Below are 16,802 nucleotides of genomic sequence, written 5' to 3'. Positions count from 1 at the left end.
GGGAGCAGGCCTAAGCTGCAGTCAGACATCCTTAGCACTGCTGAGGAGGCAGGAGAGGCTCCCACCACCACCACTGTACTGGCAGCCATCAGCCTGGCTTGTGGCTGAGCAGAGCTCCCCCATGTGGGAGCACATTGGCCACCAGAGGGCAGCTCCTACATTGAGCATCTGCCCCTTGGTGGTGAGTGTGTGTCATAGTGACCAGTCATTCCCAGTCTTTCTGCTGTTAGAGTCAGTTTGCATATTACCCTTTTACTATATAGGATAGAAGTCTGGTGCATGGGTGGGGGCTGACTGGTTTGCCTAGAAGGGTGTCCCAGATCAGGGTGGGGGTCCCGCTTGGGTGCCTGGCCAGCCTGGATGAGGGGCTGATGGCTGTTTGCAGCTGGTCACACCCCCTTCAGGGTAGGGGTCCCCACTGGGGTGCCTGGCCAGTCTGGGTGAGGGGCTGAGGGCCATTTTCAGGCTGGCCAGCGACTGAAGCTCCCAGCCTCTCCTTTTATTCTTTTTTTTTTATTCTGGGATTTATTTACCTTCTATAATTGAAACTTTGTTGCCGTCACTCGAGCTGAGAGCCAGCTCCTACTTGCTCCAGCTCTGAGGCCATGGCCTGCTAAAAGCAGGTATCTGGGGTTTGTTTAGCTTCTATAATTGAAGCTTTGTTGCTTTTGGAGCTCAGAGCTGGGCTGCAGCAGGCGGGGAACCTTGGCTTCCTCCATCACTGGAGCAACCAAGCCTTCTGCTCGCTTCAGCTGCGTGGCTGCAGGCCGCCATCTTTGTTGGTGGTTAAATTGCATATTGCCCTGATTAGCCAATGGGAAGAGTAGCAAAGGTACGGTCAATTACCCTATTTGTCTTTTATTAGATAGGATATAGTAGAAGTCTTCTTAGAGTCTAAGACTTAGACTATTTCGAATATATTGATTATTGGAGAATCTCAATCTTGTCATATTTTTACAATCCAGTCAGCACAAGATCTAAGAATTGTTTCATAAATGAGACATATATTATTGTTATTCCCAGTGTTACCAAATTAGTGAATACGATCAAAAGATTTTTTTCTAAATGAGAAGAAAAACTACATTTTATTTTTAATTTTAGGCATTCCTTTACTGTCATTTATCTTTTGTAAATAAAATTGTTGGCTTTTTAAAAATTAAGAAAACGTATGGATATTGCTATATAAAATATGAAGAAATGATCAAGTTTAAAACCCTTATAGTATGTGTTTGATACATACTTGAAATTATTTAATATTTGTGAAAATAGACTCATTCACCTCAACTATATTCTTGAAGCACTGATTTCTTACAGCACAATACCTGTGTTTACTGTGCTGTATCATGCCCCACAGTCACATGATTCATGTATGTCTCCCAGAAGAACATTTTTATACATTTTGGAATCCTCTCTAAAACACAGAATTATGATATCATAGGTGTTCAATAATGATACAAACTTTTATACCTCTCAGCTGTGTATGACAATGGCTATCACTCTTTCTTCTTTAGGCTATAGTCTTTATAGAGAGGCTCCTGAAATATGTACTGGACAGTGTATGTTCTGCAGCTAGCTTCTGATATACCTCTGAATTCTTCCTTTGCTTTCAATCCCTTTCCTTTCCATCCCTTTCCATTCCTTCTTCTATGAATAAGACCTTTTGCTATATGCTATAGAGCAGAGCTTCCCAAGAGCTCATGGTGCCTTGCAGAGGCTTATAGATAAATCATAAAGACTGACTTCAGTCCTTGAGATGGACAAGTAAGGCTTAGAAGCTTCAGAAACTCTTTGGACCATACTTTCAGATTGAAGTAGATTTGTCCCTGGCTTCTCTGAGGGAGACCAGGATTAAATAGAGTCAAACTATACTGTGGTGTAAGCAGTGAGCATATTGAAGATAAGTACTCGCTGCTTATCTACAAGGTACTGAAGATAACCACAAAGGTGTTCTACCACGTAGCTGTCTACCTTAGCAGTCAGCTTCACAACACAAACCCTGCATTACAGAAGGGACCCCTGGAATTTCTGGAGGAATTCCTCTTCTCAGTGCTCATGGAGCTTGTCATTCAGTCCGAGGTACTGCCAAGCAGGGACCAAAGAACAGGGAAATTGAGTGGAGTTCCTGACAGAGGACTCTTCAGATGGCCACTACCACATTTTGGGTTTATATATACCAAACACTTTGTCCCTTTGCAGTTAATGTGTCTTGCACTTGTGTCAGGGCCAGCCTGACAAGGTTGAGCCGGGCTGAGGCAGGGAGGTGGGAATTGAGAAAAGAAAGAAAGACAGGAAAGCGGGATAGGGAGGACCCCAGTTCTCGAAGAACTGAAATGAAGTTTATTAGCCACACAATCTTATTTATACATTACACACTGAATAGGAGGTCTGTCAAGAGGAATGTATTCTTTGTTCCTCTTAATCTCTAAGGGAGAGACACAGCAGAAGGACAAGTTCTCAGTACAGCATATCTCAGTAAATAGTTACAGACTTCTTGGTAAGCCATGAAAGGCTGTTCTCATTCTACTGATAATCGCCATCCAAACAAGTCTGGGAAAACTGTGTGGGTAAGGGTCCCAGCCTTGCTAGCCCCTTCAGGTGCAAGGACCTTGCCAGCTTACATCTGGCCCCCAACAGATCCCCCTTCTTTGTTTTTTAGGCGAAGTTCATGTTTCAGTGTCCGACAGTTGTTTTTTTTATGTGTACATGCAGCAGTAATACTTCAGTTCTGGATGGTGGACAAATGGTGGCAATGCAGGTCCGACCCTCTCTGGTTTGGTCCTGGGCAACGTGCAGCGACGCACAGCTGCTGACCGCTAGCATGATAAAGCGTCATCACCATCTTCATTTCTGGACTGCTTCTCTTCTTGTTGTCTCCCGGGGCCACTGCTATTCTGTGGCTGGAGCAGTTCTGTCAGTTCCTCTCTGGAATACGTTGTTGCAGGAATTCATATGGTCTTGGAGTTGTTTTCTGAAAATATACAAACGTATTCTCGACCAAAGGTTAATAAAAGAAACTTTACTTGGGGTCCTATTTATTTTTGCTCAAATGAATTTCCTTTGGTTTATTTTGACACCACGTATGTTTTTTATGGGTGTCTTGCTGTTGCATTACAAATGAAAAAATTTTTCTAGATGTAAATTAGTTACAGGATATTTTTCCTTACATGGTATTTTTCCACTATCTTTCCACTATCCCTGTAATTTAAATCAAGCATCACTATTTTGAAATATTTAACATGAAAAACTTTGACCCTGTCTAAAATTCACACCCACAGTTACAAGAAAGTTCAATATAAAGTTATAAACTAAGAAGACAAATTATTTAATAACTTTAACTTGGGAAAAGTGTTAAATTATTACTCAATAAGCAGGTCATGTTTTCATCACCAACCTCTAAACAATGTTTTTCATAGATTAGAACTAAAAACTATGTAAAGAATCACAACTAAAAGTCATGAAAATTGCATTTAGCCATTCAATACATAAAACGTGACAAAAAAAATACTGTTCACAAGAAACTCAAATTTATGTTTTAAGGAGAAAACATTATTTTGAAGTTTGATACTTATTCATCATTTACTATTTTCCTTACTACTCTGTAGTTAATTATTCTTATGGTAATTTTTTAATACTAGAGTCCCCATGCAGATTCATGTTCATTGAAAGGAATTAATTAGAAGGTGATCAGTGGGGCAGGATTGGGCAAGATGGGTTGGACACACCCTAGAGCCAACCTCCCGTGGTCCCTCCCTGGCTCACCACACCTGGGGCAGCACTAGGGCTCCAAGGGCATCTTTGGAGTGAGTGAGATCCCTCCAGCAGGTGGGGTCCCTCAGCCTGGCCTGCGAGAATCGGGCCGAAACTGGCAGTCTGACATCCCCCTGGGGGTCCCATAGTGCAAAAGGGCACTCTGCAAAGTTGCTGCCACTCTGCAGCTCTTGCGTTGAGCGTCTGCCCCCTGGTGGTCAGTGCACATCATACCTACCGGCCAGTTGGCCAGTCATTTAGGATTTTATATATATAGAATATTGAACAGTTGATTAGCCTTTTCACCAAGCCCACCTTCTAAAGGTGGAAGGGCTAGTTTCAATGACACAGAATCAATCACGGCTGCATCACTAGCTTTGAAGGATCTTCACCTTTCAAAAGTTATGTGAACATAAACTGAAATGTCTGCAATAAAGTGTGAAGCTAGAAGCACCTGGTTGCTATAGAGATGCAGACAACTGAGCAATTGCATTTAGTTAGAGAATTGGAGAAAGAGTGATGATAAGGGGAGAGAAGTTAATAGGAAAGATGAATACAAAAGAAGAAAAAAGGCCTACTTTAGAATTTTTTAAAATTCTTTATTGTTTAAAGTATTACATACAGTATTACATATGTTTCCTGAATTTTTTTAAAATGGTATACTTAAAAACATAGAAATTGACATTAAAGTTGCCATTTCCACTGATTTTCATGCCTTCATTTCTTGTTTCCTCTCAACCCACCAAAACTGGTTTCTGTCACTCACTGACAAGCTAAAACTTCTTTTGGAACTTCATCAATAGCTTTCATTTCTAATGAACAGTTTTCAGACAACATAATTTTTAATATCTGTAGTATGTGGCAGTTATTATTATCTTTTTTCACTTGAAATCCATGACACCATTTTCTCCTGGCTGTCCTCTTCAAGAGGTTCTCAACCTGTGGGCTGCGACCATCGGAAAACACAAATAGCATATCAGATATTTACATCACGATTCATAACAGTAGCAAAATTACAGTTATGAAGTAGCAACGAAAATAATTTTATGGTTGGGGGTCACCACAACATGAGGAACTGTGTTAAAGGGTCACCGCATTAAGAAGGTTGAGAACCACTAATGTGACTTGTCTTTATCTTTCATGGGCTTCTTTTCACTCTGTCCCTCCAAGCTAAGTCCTAGGTCAGTGATGGCGAACCTATGACATGCGTGTCAGAGGTGACACGTGAACTCATTTTTTTGGTTGATTTTTCTTTGTTAAATGGCATTTAAATATATAAAATAAATATCAAAACTATAAATCTTTGTTTTACTATGGTTGCAAATATAAAAAAATGTCTATATGTGACACGGCACCAGGGTTAAGTTAGGGTTTTTCAAAATGCTGACATGCCGAGCTCAAAAGGTTCGCCATCACTGTCTAGGACTCTAGGTCCTCTTCTCTTCCCTCCATACACCCTCTCCTAGAGTTTCCTTGTCTCTTCCATGGTATGAAATAACATAGGTAGACTGACTTCTCAATTTCCATGTCTGATCCAGATCTCTCAGCTGAGGCTCAGATCCATTAAATGCTATTCTATTGTCGAGTGGACATCTTTATTATGCGTCCCTCAAGGCAATCAACAAGTCACAAATCATTTCATTTTATAATTCCTACATTGCAACAGAGCCATAAACCCACCCACTCAATCCAGCAGACATCTTTTCTTCTCTTGATCACTAAATTCTATTTTGTCAGTCCACCAATCGTGCAGAACCACCAGTCCCACCTCTGAAATCTGTTTGCTTCTCTGTGCCACTTCTTTATCTAAAAAATAGAAGAATATAGCTTATGAAGGTTTAATACATGGACTTACATTAGAGGGTGAGAACACAGTCCATATGGTAGCTGGCCATATGTCCATCCATACTACCTGGGTTATCCTTAGAAAATAGTGGGATTTATGTCATCAAAAAGGGTTAAAAAGTGATGCCTTGAATCACTGTTTTGCTCTCAGTATTTTGAGCAGCCTACATGCTACAAGAAGCTTTCAAGATTGCCAATTTTAGCCCTAACCAGTTTGGCTCAGTGGATAGTGTGTGAGCCTGTGGACTGAAGGATCCCAGCCAAGGGTACATACCCAGGTTTCAGGCTTGATCACCAGTGTGGAGCCTGCAGGAGGCAGTTGACCAATGATTCTTTCTCATCATTGATGTTTCTATCTCTCTCTCCCTCTCCCTTCCTCTCTGAAATCAATAAAAATATATATTTTTAAAAAAGAACTTAAAAAAAAGATTGTCAATTTTATAAAAGCAAGTTCTTTAACTAGAATATTTGCAGTTCTTTATAAATGCCTATACGAATCTTTTATATGACACAGAGGTTTGGCAAATATGTAAGGCAAATTAATTATGAGTTGGAAAACTTTTTTAGAAAGTCAGTGCTTTAAATGTGCTGAGCTGTTAAGTACATTGTTGTCAGTAGGATATTAAGTAACAGATTAATCTTTATTGTTGAAAGTATTACATATGTCCACCTTTATTCCCCACTGATCCCTTCTAGCCCAGTGGTTCTCAACCTTCCTAATGCCTGACCCTTTAATACAGTTCCTCATGTTGTGGTGACCCCCAACCATAGAATTATTTTCATTGCTACTTCATAACTGTAATTTTGCTACTGTTATGAATCATCATGTAAATATCTGATATGCATGATGCATTTTCATTGTTACAAATTGAACATAATTGAAGCATAATGATTAATCACACAAACAATATGTAATTATATATGTTTTTTCAGATGGTCTTAGGCAACCCCTGTGAAAGAGTAGTTCGACTTCCAAAGGGGTCGCGACCCACAGGTTGAGAACCGCTGTTCTAGCCCATCCCCACTCCCTATCCCAGGCCTTCACCACCCTATTTTCTGTGTCCATGGGTTATGCATGCAAGTTCCTTGGTTGATCTCTTCCCACCCACCTACCTACCTCTGTCTTCCCTCTCAGATTCTACAGTCTGTTTCATGCTTCTATATCTCTGGATCTATTTTGTTCAACAGTTTATTTTGTCCATTAGATTCCACATATGAGTGAGATCATGTGATACTGATCTTTCTCTGACTGGCTTATTTTGCTCAGCATAATACTCTCCAGGTCCCTTCATGCTGTCTCAAAGTATAAGAGATCCTTCTTTTTTACAGATGCATAGTATTCCCTGATGTAAATGTACCACAGCTATTTTATCCGCTTATCTACTCATGAACACTTGGGCTGCTTCCAGATATCAGCTATTGTAAATTGTGCTGCTATGAACATTCTTTCTGATTGGTGTTTCTAGTAGCAAGTATTTAGGCATAATTTGTCCCTTTGAAGTATAAATGACATTTTTAATTCTTGAGAAAAAAACTGCTTTTTGAAAAAACAAACACATCATAGAAATATTATTTTGAAATTGATGTTTTTGCGTGTTTCCATCATCATGTGTGTTGCTGAAAACATGTACATGAGTCTCCTATGAATCAACTCTACTAAAATATAATATTCAAATACACAGTCTCCATATATTTTAAAGCTATTATAAAATAAGACTTTCTGATTAGAATATATTTAATACAATGTTTCAATACATCAAATTTAAATAATTTGTGGGTTGGATAAAATATGGTGATTATATTTAAAAAACACTTGTTTATCCAGTGTTCTATTTTGATCTGTATATCTTTATGGTATATTTTCAATTTTGATGGTCATTAGAACCAGTACCAAAGCAAACCAAATTATAAGCAGATCTTAAAATATCAGTACCATAAAGCATTAAGGCAAAATTTCAAAAATAATACATCACATTTGATCATACTGCTCTCACAAAACGTATCAATTAAAAACACAGCATATAGTGTTATTATATTTTATTAAAATATTATAAAAACGGGATTTCAGGGAAAATAAAAATATTTAACTTATCAAAATAAAATACACTTAAAATATTCTTTATGTCCTACTTTTTCATTTCTATATTTACATGGTTTGTCACCCAAATATATTTATATTTTGGGGTGTTAACTGTAAAGAATTTACAAATCCCACTGAAGATATAATGGAGTGTACGCTCATTTTTATTTTACTAAGAGGGGCACAAAAAAATTGAATGCCACCATCACCTCTATGCAATGTTAAAAGTCCTTCATATGATAGAGGTGTACACAGGACAACTGTGGCTTCTTTGCCTAAAACCTGCCGCAACCAAGTTCTAGGTTACTCTGTGCATATAGAATAAACAACCAGAGAATGAACATAAGGTCCTCCCATTAGAAAACATACAACCACTCTTGAACTCATTCTTATAGCCTATCTGCTCCTTGCATTTTTCTACCCATTCAGTGTGTTCCATCACTGTCTGTCTTATAAAGTATTTCACTTATTTAATATGGATTCTACACTCCAACCAAGATACTCTGCATGCTTTTATGTTTGCCTTATAAGCGTTTTAGTTTGTTTAATTTTGTACATTTTATTACCTCTAATGACAAAGCAAGTTTCATTTTTCTCCATTAACCTATGAATCTTTATAATTGATGTGAAAGTAATTTCCTATATTACATACATAATTTTTATTTTCTTAGAATATATTTTATCTTCAATTATTTGTGTCTGTATGAAAAGATCTCTCAAGTAAAATTTTACATGGCACAGAACAATCAAATATTTTACTTTTATATAAGTACAGATCTCTAGTCATAAAATCCCTATGAGGAATCTAGTTATGAATTTAACTTGTAACTTGACTCCACTATTTCAGAGTCAATAAAGGAGCAGTAGATATCATCAATCTATTTTCTAATAAAAATACATAAAAGTATAATAACTTTATGTAGTATTAATGTGCAATAGATTAAAATTTACTATTTAAAAATATATACACTTATTAATTACTAGTGGCCTGGTGCACAAAATTCGTGCGTGGGGGGTGTCCCTCAGCCTGGCCTGTACCCTCTCCAATCTGGGACCCCTCGGGGGATGTCTGACTGCTGGTTTAGGCCCAATCCTTGTTCGCCCCCAGCCTGCCCCCCCATTGGCCTTCTCACCCCCAACTGTCCCCCTCTGCTGGCCTGATTGCCCCCAACTGGACCTCCCTGCTGGCTTGCTCACTCCCTACTACCTCCCTCACCGGCCTACTAGGCCCCAATTGCCCCACCTGTCAGCATGCTTGCCCCAAACTGCCCCTCCTACTGGCCTGATCATGTCCAACTGCCCCCCCCCCCTGCTGGCCTGCTCACGCCCTAACCTCCCCCCCCCCCACTGGCCTGCTCACCCCCTACTCCTCCCCCCCCCCCGCCGCTGGCCTGCTTATACCCAACTGGCCCCCAGCCAGCCTGCTCGCCCCCAACTGGCTCCCCCTTGGTGGCCTGCTCACCCCCAACTGCCGTCCCCTCCTGGCCTGATTGCCCCTAACCTCCTCTGCCTTGGCCCTGCCACTCTGGCTTTGTCTGGGCAGCAGCCACAGAGCTGGCTGGGGTGACCAAGGAAGCCAAGCCTCCTGCCCGCTTTCTGGCTGGCTTGGCTTCCTTGGTCCCACAATGATGGTTAATTTGCATATTACTATTTTATTAGATAGAATTGTAAAGATTTAAAAGCCACAAAAACTAGCACCGTCACCACCATATAACAAAAAACTCTAAAATGAATGGTGTTCTTTGGGAAGAATTCAGCTAAGGCAAAGCTTTTCCCACCCTTTCATTTAATTTTATCAATTTATTTTCATTTTTTAAAATCATTTTTATCGATTTTTAGAGATAGAGGAAAGGAAAGGGGGGGGAGAGAGAGAGAGAGAAAGAGAGAGAAACAGAAATGTGAGAGTGAAATATTCATTGATCTGCTGCCTCCTGCATGCTCCCTACTGAGGATTGAGCTGCAACCTGGGAATGTGCCCTGATCAGTAAGAAAACTGAGCCACGCTGGCCAGGTTTCTCCTTACAATTTTAACACCATGTTTTTTATGCTTGGAAAAAGAAAAAAAAAATGCAGACCTCTTTTTTTTTAAGTTTGAAAGTATATAAAAGCATGAAAGAGAAAATAGAAATTACCTATAATCCCACAGTCTACAAATAATCACAAATAATACTTTCTTTGAAATTCATCTAATTTTATATGCAAAATTGTATAATTATACACACTTTCCTACTAACACTATATATTTTGTATTCTTCTAGAATAAAATATATTAAAAGAATGAATTTCAATAATATATATGGAGATAGTAGTAATTAAGCAATTTCATAAATAATACATATGTAATCTCTTCATTGGACAGAGAGGTATCCTTCGTTGGCAAGCACACATTGTAAGAGACTGTTTTGAACAGTCAAGAATGCAGACAGGTTATGAGCAGAGTCGTCTTGAAAGTGAAGTCATTATGGCTCCATGTTACTTTTGCTAAGAATGTTATGCAACATATATTAATTTACAGCCAAGGATAATTTCAAGAGAAAGCAGTTGGATAGGATGTGACTAAGGACATACAACTCAATCCTCTTAGGTACTAAAAGGGAAGAAAAAAAAGAATCGGAAAACAGGAGAGAAGATATTCAGTTTAGGACTTAAACCCAACAAATTGGGAAGCATCTGATTAATCATGGGGGAGAGTAACTCTAGTATCAATCAGTTATTGGGATTGTTTTAAGTATCAAATGGTTATATAACTAGAGTGTCTACCTTTATTTCCCTTTCTTTAGATTTTCTCCTTCCTAAACAAGCAAATATTGCTACTTGTTAAATGAAAGAAATAAATGTTATTGATCTAACTTTGCTACCATGGCATTTGTTAAATGACTCAATCAATACTAACATTTCAACAAATACGCCATATACTTAATATTTCTTTCATTAATGAGTTATAAGCTTCAGCTCAAGTTAGAGCCAAGGCAGAGATAATTGGTACAAACTAATTAAAGGTAATTAAATGGAATAGTTAAAGAGCATAGACTTTAAGCCAGAAAGATGTTCCTTTGACTCCTGCTGCACCATTGCTAGCTGTGTGGCATTGGGCTGTTTATTTCACTCTTCGAAGCTTAATTTTCTCATCTCTAAAACAAGGCTAGTACTACTCAAATGGAAAGACTGTTTTAAGAATTAAAAATTAAGTTTATATTATAGTAGCTTAATAAAGGACAATTATAACTATATCACTATAAGATTTCCAAAGTCAAATTACATTTTAAAATGTTGAATGTGTAGTTTGTGAATGTGTCCTGTGTAGATGCTTAAATTGGAAAGCCTATGCAAAAGAATGAAACTGGGTTACAGTTTGTCTCCATGTGCAAAAATTAATTCAAAATGGATCAAAGACCTAAATATAAGACCCGAAACAATGTTACATAGTAGTAAACATAGGTACCAAACTTATGGGCTTTGGTCGTAGGTAACATTTTATGAACTTGACCCCCAAGGCAAGGAAATTAAAGGAAAAAATTAATGAATGGGACTATATAAAACCGAAACATTTCTGCACAGCAAAAGAAACCAACAAACCAAAGAGGCAGCAAACCAAATGGGAGATGTTATTTGCAAACAATAGCTCTGACAGAGGTTTAATATCAAAAACATAAAGAACTCATAAAACTCAACACCAAGCAAAGAAACAACCCAATCGAAACATAGGCAGAGGACTGAACAGACACCTATCAGAAGAAGACATATAAACAGCCAATAAATATATGTAAAGATGCTCTACCTCACTGGCAATTAGGAAAAAGCAAATCAAAACTACAATGAGATACCACCTCATACCTCTTAGAATGGATATTATCAACAAGACAACTAATAACAAGTGTTGGAGAGGTTGTGGAGAAAAAGGACCCCTCATTCACTGCTGAAAAAACTAGGAAAATAATCTTTTTAGTGTAATGAGGATTCTGTAGTCGTTGAAGAGAGAATTTATCAGCATTAAAGTCATGCGCAATGTCAATCGTTTCTTGGAGGAACCGTGTGAGGTAGATAGATGACAAAAGATTAATCAAGCAACTGCTGTAGGGCAAGATTAGTGTGCTGATTTCAAGCAAGGTTGACAGATTAAAAAGATAAAGCAATGCACTCCATAAGGTACTAAGATACTGTTCCTATTGCTGGAAAGTGGCTGCAGCAAAATATATGAAAATCAAAAGATATCTGTTCAGCAGGGGAAAAATATATACACATTAAAAACTAGGCCCTGCCAAGAAATTATTTAGATAATAATACACAAATAAATTTATTAAATTGTTTCTATTAGTGTAGATAATGTACGGGCCTCTTATAGGGCAAATGCCATAAATAATGTCATCTATTTATATTAATGCCTATGAAGTTGATGTTTTCCAGCCATGCTGATAATGGTTTTCAGGAATCACCAGTGGTAGAAAATTAAAATATTGTATAAAAATTCAATTTGTTTTGAAAACCTAAGTTCAGGTTTATATAATAAGTAAATTTATTCTACTTGATTATGGGAGAGCCAGGTCTCTCACTGTTGGAAAGAAATTATGAGTTGGTCTCATTACATAAAAGAGAGAAATGAGGCTCCTATCCATATGTTTTCATTATGATGACATAGGTTTAACAATGATGTTTTCCAATATAGATGTTTGATATCTGAACAAGATAAACAAGAAGTGAAGCTAGAATGAACTTTATAGTGCTGGATTTGAGTTGGAGTCACCAGTATGAACTCATGTTTACCTGAATGCATATATAGATAGTTAGAGAACACAGATAGGTATGTACACATGGGTTAGTGCACTATCTTGGTTCTATCTGAGAAGCTGGAAGCAATAACAACTCAGTCACATTGAGCAAACTCATTGTTCAGATTTTGGTTTTTAAATAATACTTTCTAGTAAAAACAAACAAACAAACAAAAAAAAACAGGACTTCTTTAAGTATCATACTAAAGTTAGGACAGAAAATATACAAGATAATCCATACTTCATAACTCACTTCCAAGAAATAGAATAGAGAAACTTCATAAGCACATTTTAACCAATGGATGGATGTTACAAGAGTGATGTCAGAATAGAGTTGTTCATAATATATTTTTTTAATGATCCTTTGTATTTCTGTGAGGTTAGTTGTTACTTCAACTCTTTTGTTTTTTATTTTGTTTATTTTGGTCATCTTTCTTTGTTTCTTGGTGAGTCTGGCAAGAGGTTCATCAATCTTGTTTATCCTTTCAAAGAACCAGCTCTTGGTTTTATTGATCTTTTGTTTTCTTTTTTTTGGGGGGGGGGGGGGAGGGGGTATTCTATATCATTTATTTCCACTCTGATCTTTATTATTTCCTTCCTTCTACTTACTCTGAGTTTTTCCTATTGTTCTCTTTCTAATTCTTTAAGTTGTAGGGTTAAATAACTTATTACAAATTTAGGTAAGTCTGTAGTGCTACGAACTTCCCTCTCAGGATTGCTTTCACTGTGTCCCATAGATTTTGGATTGTTGTGTTTTCATTGTCATTTGTTTCCAGGATGTTTTTTATTTCTTCTTTAATCTTTTTGGTAACCCATTCATTATTTAGTGGCATGCTATTTACCTTCTATATGTTTGATTGTTTTTTATTGTTTTTATTATAGTTGGTGGAAAATTGGACAAATACATGCAAAAAAATGAAACTAGACCATAAACTTACACATTATACAAAAATAAACTCACAATGGATAAAAGACTTAAATGTAAGATGTAAAACTATAAAAAATCCTAGAAGAAACCATTGGCAGCAAAATCTCAGACATCTCTCATAGAAATATGTTTACTGATACATCTCCTAGGACAATGGAAACTAAGGAGAAAATAAACAAATGGGGAATACATCAAAATAAAAATCCTCTGCATAACATAAGAAACCATCAACAAAATAACACAAGAGCCCACTGCATGGGAGAACATTTGCCAAGGATATATTTGATAAGGGGTTAAGCTCCAAAATTTATAGGGAACTCACACAGATTAACAAAAGGAAAATAAACAATACAATTAAAGCATGGGCAATGAACGTGAATAGATACTTCTCCAGTGTGGATATACAGGCCAAAAGGCATATGAAAGAATGCTCAAAGTCACTAATCAGTGAGAGATGCAAATCAAAACGACAACCAGGTATCCCCTCACCTCTGTTAGAATGACTGTCATCAACAAATCAACAAACAATAAGTGTTGGCAAGGATGTGGAGAAAAGGGAACCATTGTACACTGTGGGTGAGAATACAGTCTGGTTCAGCCTCTGTGGAAAACATTTTGGAGTTTCCTCAAAAAATTAAAAATGGAGCTCTCATTTGACCCCATCTTTCCACTTCTAGGAATATATCCTAAGAAATCAAAAACACCAATCAGAAAGAATGTATGCACCCTTATGTTCATAGAAGCACAATTTACAATAGCTAAGACTTGGAAACAGCCTAAGTCTGTTTGAGTGGATGAGTGGATTTAAAAACTGTGGTACATCCATACAATGGAATTCTAGGTAGCTGTAAAAGAGGAAAGAACTCTTACCGTTTGCAACAGCATGGATGGACCTGGAGAGCATTATGTTAAGCTAAATAAACCAGTCAGAGAAAAATAAGTATCACATAATCTCACTCATACATGAAACCAACTGAACAACATAAATTGATGAGCAAAAATAGACCCAGAGACATAAAAGCATTGAACAGACTATCAAACCTCAGAGGGAAGGCAGGGGAGGGTGGGTGGGTGGAAAGAGATCAACCAATGAACTTGTATGCATATATGCATAACCCATGAACACAGACAATAGGGTGGTGAAGGCCTGGGGTGGTGGACAGGGGTGGGCTGGGAGAGATCAGTGGGAGAAAAAGGGAACATATGTAATACTCTCAATAATAAATATTTTTGTAAAAAAAAAAAAAAGAGGAGTGATGTCAACGAAAATAGCATGTGTCCCCTGAAATTATGTGATAATGAAACAGGAATTTTAGGGGTAAGATAGGACAGATTTAGGAAATTTTAGAAATTTTGGAAATTAAGGGGACCATGGAGGAAAGCACGGGGCTGCAGAGCAGCAGAAGCTATATTTTCATAGAATGGGGGAGCTGGAAAGCTGCAACAGGTACATTTCCATAGAATGAGGGAGCTGGGAACAGCAAAAGGTCTATATTTACAAAATAAAGGGAAGGAAGCCCTTCATCCAGATGGAGAGGAAGAAAGCCCAAAGGGAATAGAAAAAAAATAAGGAGGGATGGGGAGAGAACCTCACATCTCCCATGTGAGGTTGGACCTTTGAGCCCAGGAGTTACTATAGTAACCAGTCTAAGGGAATAGTGACCAATCAGAGGAGATATCAAGGCACCAGGATCTGCAGCCTTTATAAGCCATAGGGAAAAGGAACTCAGTGGGACCCTTTTCCCCTCTCTACTTGGGAGTCCATTCTGTGGGACTTTTTCCCTCTCCCCATGTACTTGTTCTTCAATAAATCTCCACCTTTGTTATACCACTTTCTGTCTGTGGATTCATTCTTCGATACTGGCGGACAAAGAATCTGGGTTCCAGTCCAAAAATTCCGTATCAATAAGGACACATAACTTCTATGGTATTCTTACTAAAATACTATAACCCAGTCTAATCATGAAAAAAAAAATCCAGCAAATGTAAATTGGGGGACATTCTGCAAAATACCTAAGCAATATTTATCAAACTGTCAAGGTCATGAAAAGCAAAGACAATGAAATTGTTGCAGAATAGAATAGACCAAGGAGATGTGACAAATAAATGCAATGAAGTATCCTGAGTTGAATCCTGGAAGAGAAAAATATGCTAAAATCCAAATAAAGTCTGGAGTTAAGTTAAAAGTAACATGCTAGTGTTGGTTTCTTAGTTTTGACAAATGCACCAGAGTAAGATGATTAACGTTAAGGAAAACTGAAACTAGGTGAGGGTATATGAAAATACTCTGCCCTGGCCAGTTTGGCTCAGTGGTTAGAGCGTTGGCCTGCGGACCGAAGGGTCCCGGGTTCTATTCAGGTCAAGGGCACATGCCTAGGTCTCAGGCTCTATCCCTACTAGGGGGCATGCAGGAGGCTGATGATTCATGATTCTCTCTCATCCATGATGTTTCTCTCTCTATCCCTCCTCCTTCCTCTCTGAAATAAATAAAAATATATCTTAAAAAGGAAAAAAAAAATCAGCCCTGTACCAAAAAATAAAGAAAATACTCTGTAGTATCTTTGAAAATCTTCCACAAATAAAAAATTATTCTAAAATGAATTTTACTTTTTAAAAAATTATGAGCTGGTTTCTTAGCATATAAAGGAGACCAATGAGGCTTCTGTCTTTTAAAAATTATCATTATGATGTCATGAATTTAATAGTGATGTGTTATAATATATCATAGGCACTTTTCCTTTTGATATCTAAATTTTCCCATCTTCAGCCAATCATCCAATTGGCTCCTGAAAACTTTTGACATAATCTCAGTATTTATAATAGCTTCCTTGTTTTCTGTTATTCCCAAAATTTTTCCAGGGACACTTTGTACAATTCCTTCCCTAGACTTGGAATGAGTTATTTTTCCAAGGAACTCATGTCTTTCTGTAGCAAATAGTATTAGGTACTGTAAACTATCTATATATGCTGTGCTCATTTTAAATAGGTTATACGTCATTTCTAAGTCTTTAGTGTGTAGAAGTAAAGAATACATATTTTATGGAATATATAAAATGTACTGAAACTTCCAATTCAAATTCAGAATTACCAGGATTTTTACTTAACTTTTTCAATATTAAGCATGTATTACCTTTCTCTAATGCTTTTTCCAAGAAAACCAGCATAATAATTCATTTGCTTACACAACAATATTACATGACAGTTTCAGAAGAGCAATATTAATACTAGCATCAACAATATGATTAGTGAAGGCAGTATATGTTATTTTTTACAATTATTTTTGTCTTAGGAGCTATCCTACTTGGGAGGTAAGCCAAACTTTTATTTTTTTTTAAATAAATTAAATAATGTAACTCTGAATAGCTACAGAAGGTTTATTTGCTTCTTTCTTTCCACTCTGGTTTTCTGTTCCTAGATTGAACACTCCTTTTAGATA

The sequence above is a fragment of the Myotis yumanensis genome, unplaced genomic scaffold (assembly GCF_028538775.1).
Source record: "Myotis yumanensis isolate MYYU_CA2020_CCGP unplaced genomic scaffold, mMyoYum1.0.hap1 SCAF_10, whole genome shotgun sequence".
Taxonomy (NCBI): domain Eukaryota; kingdom Metazoa; phylum Chordata; class Mammalia; order Chiroptera; family Vespertilionidae; genus Myotis; species Myotis yumanensis.
Note: the sequence above shows the minus strand (reverse complement) of the source record.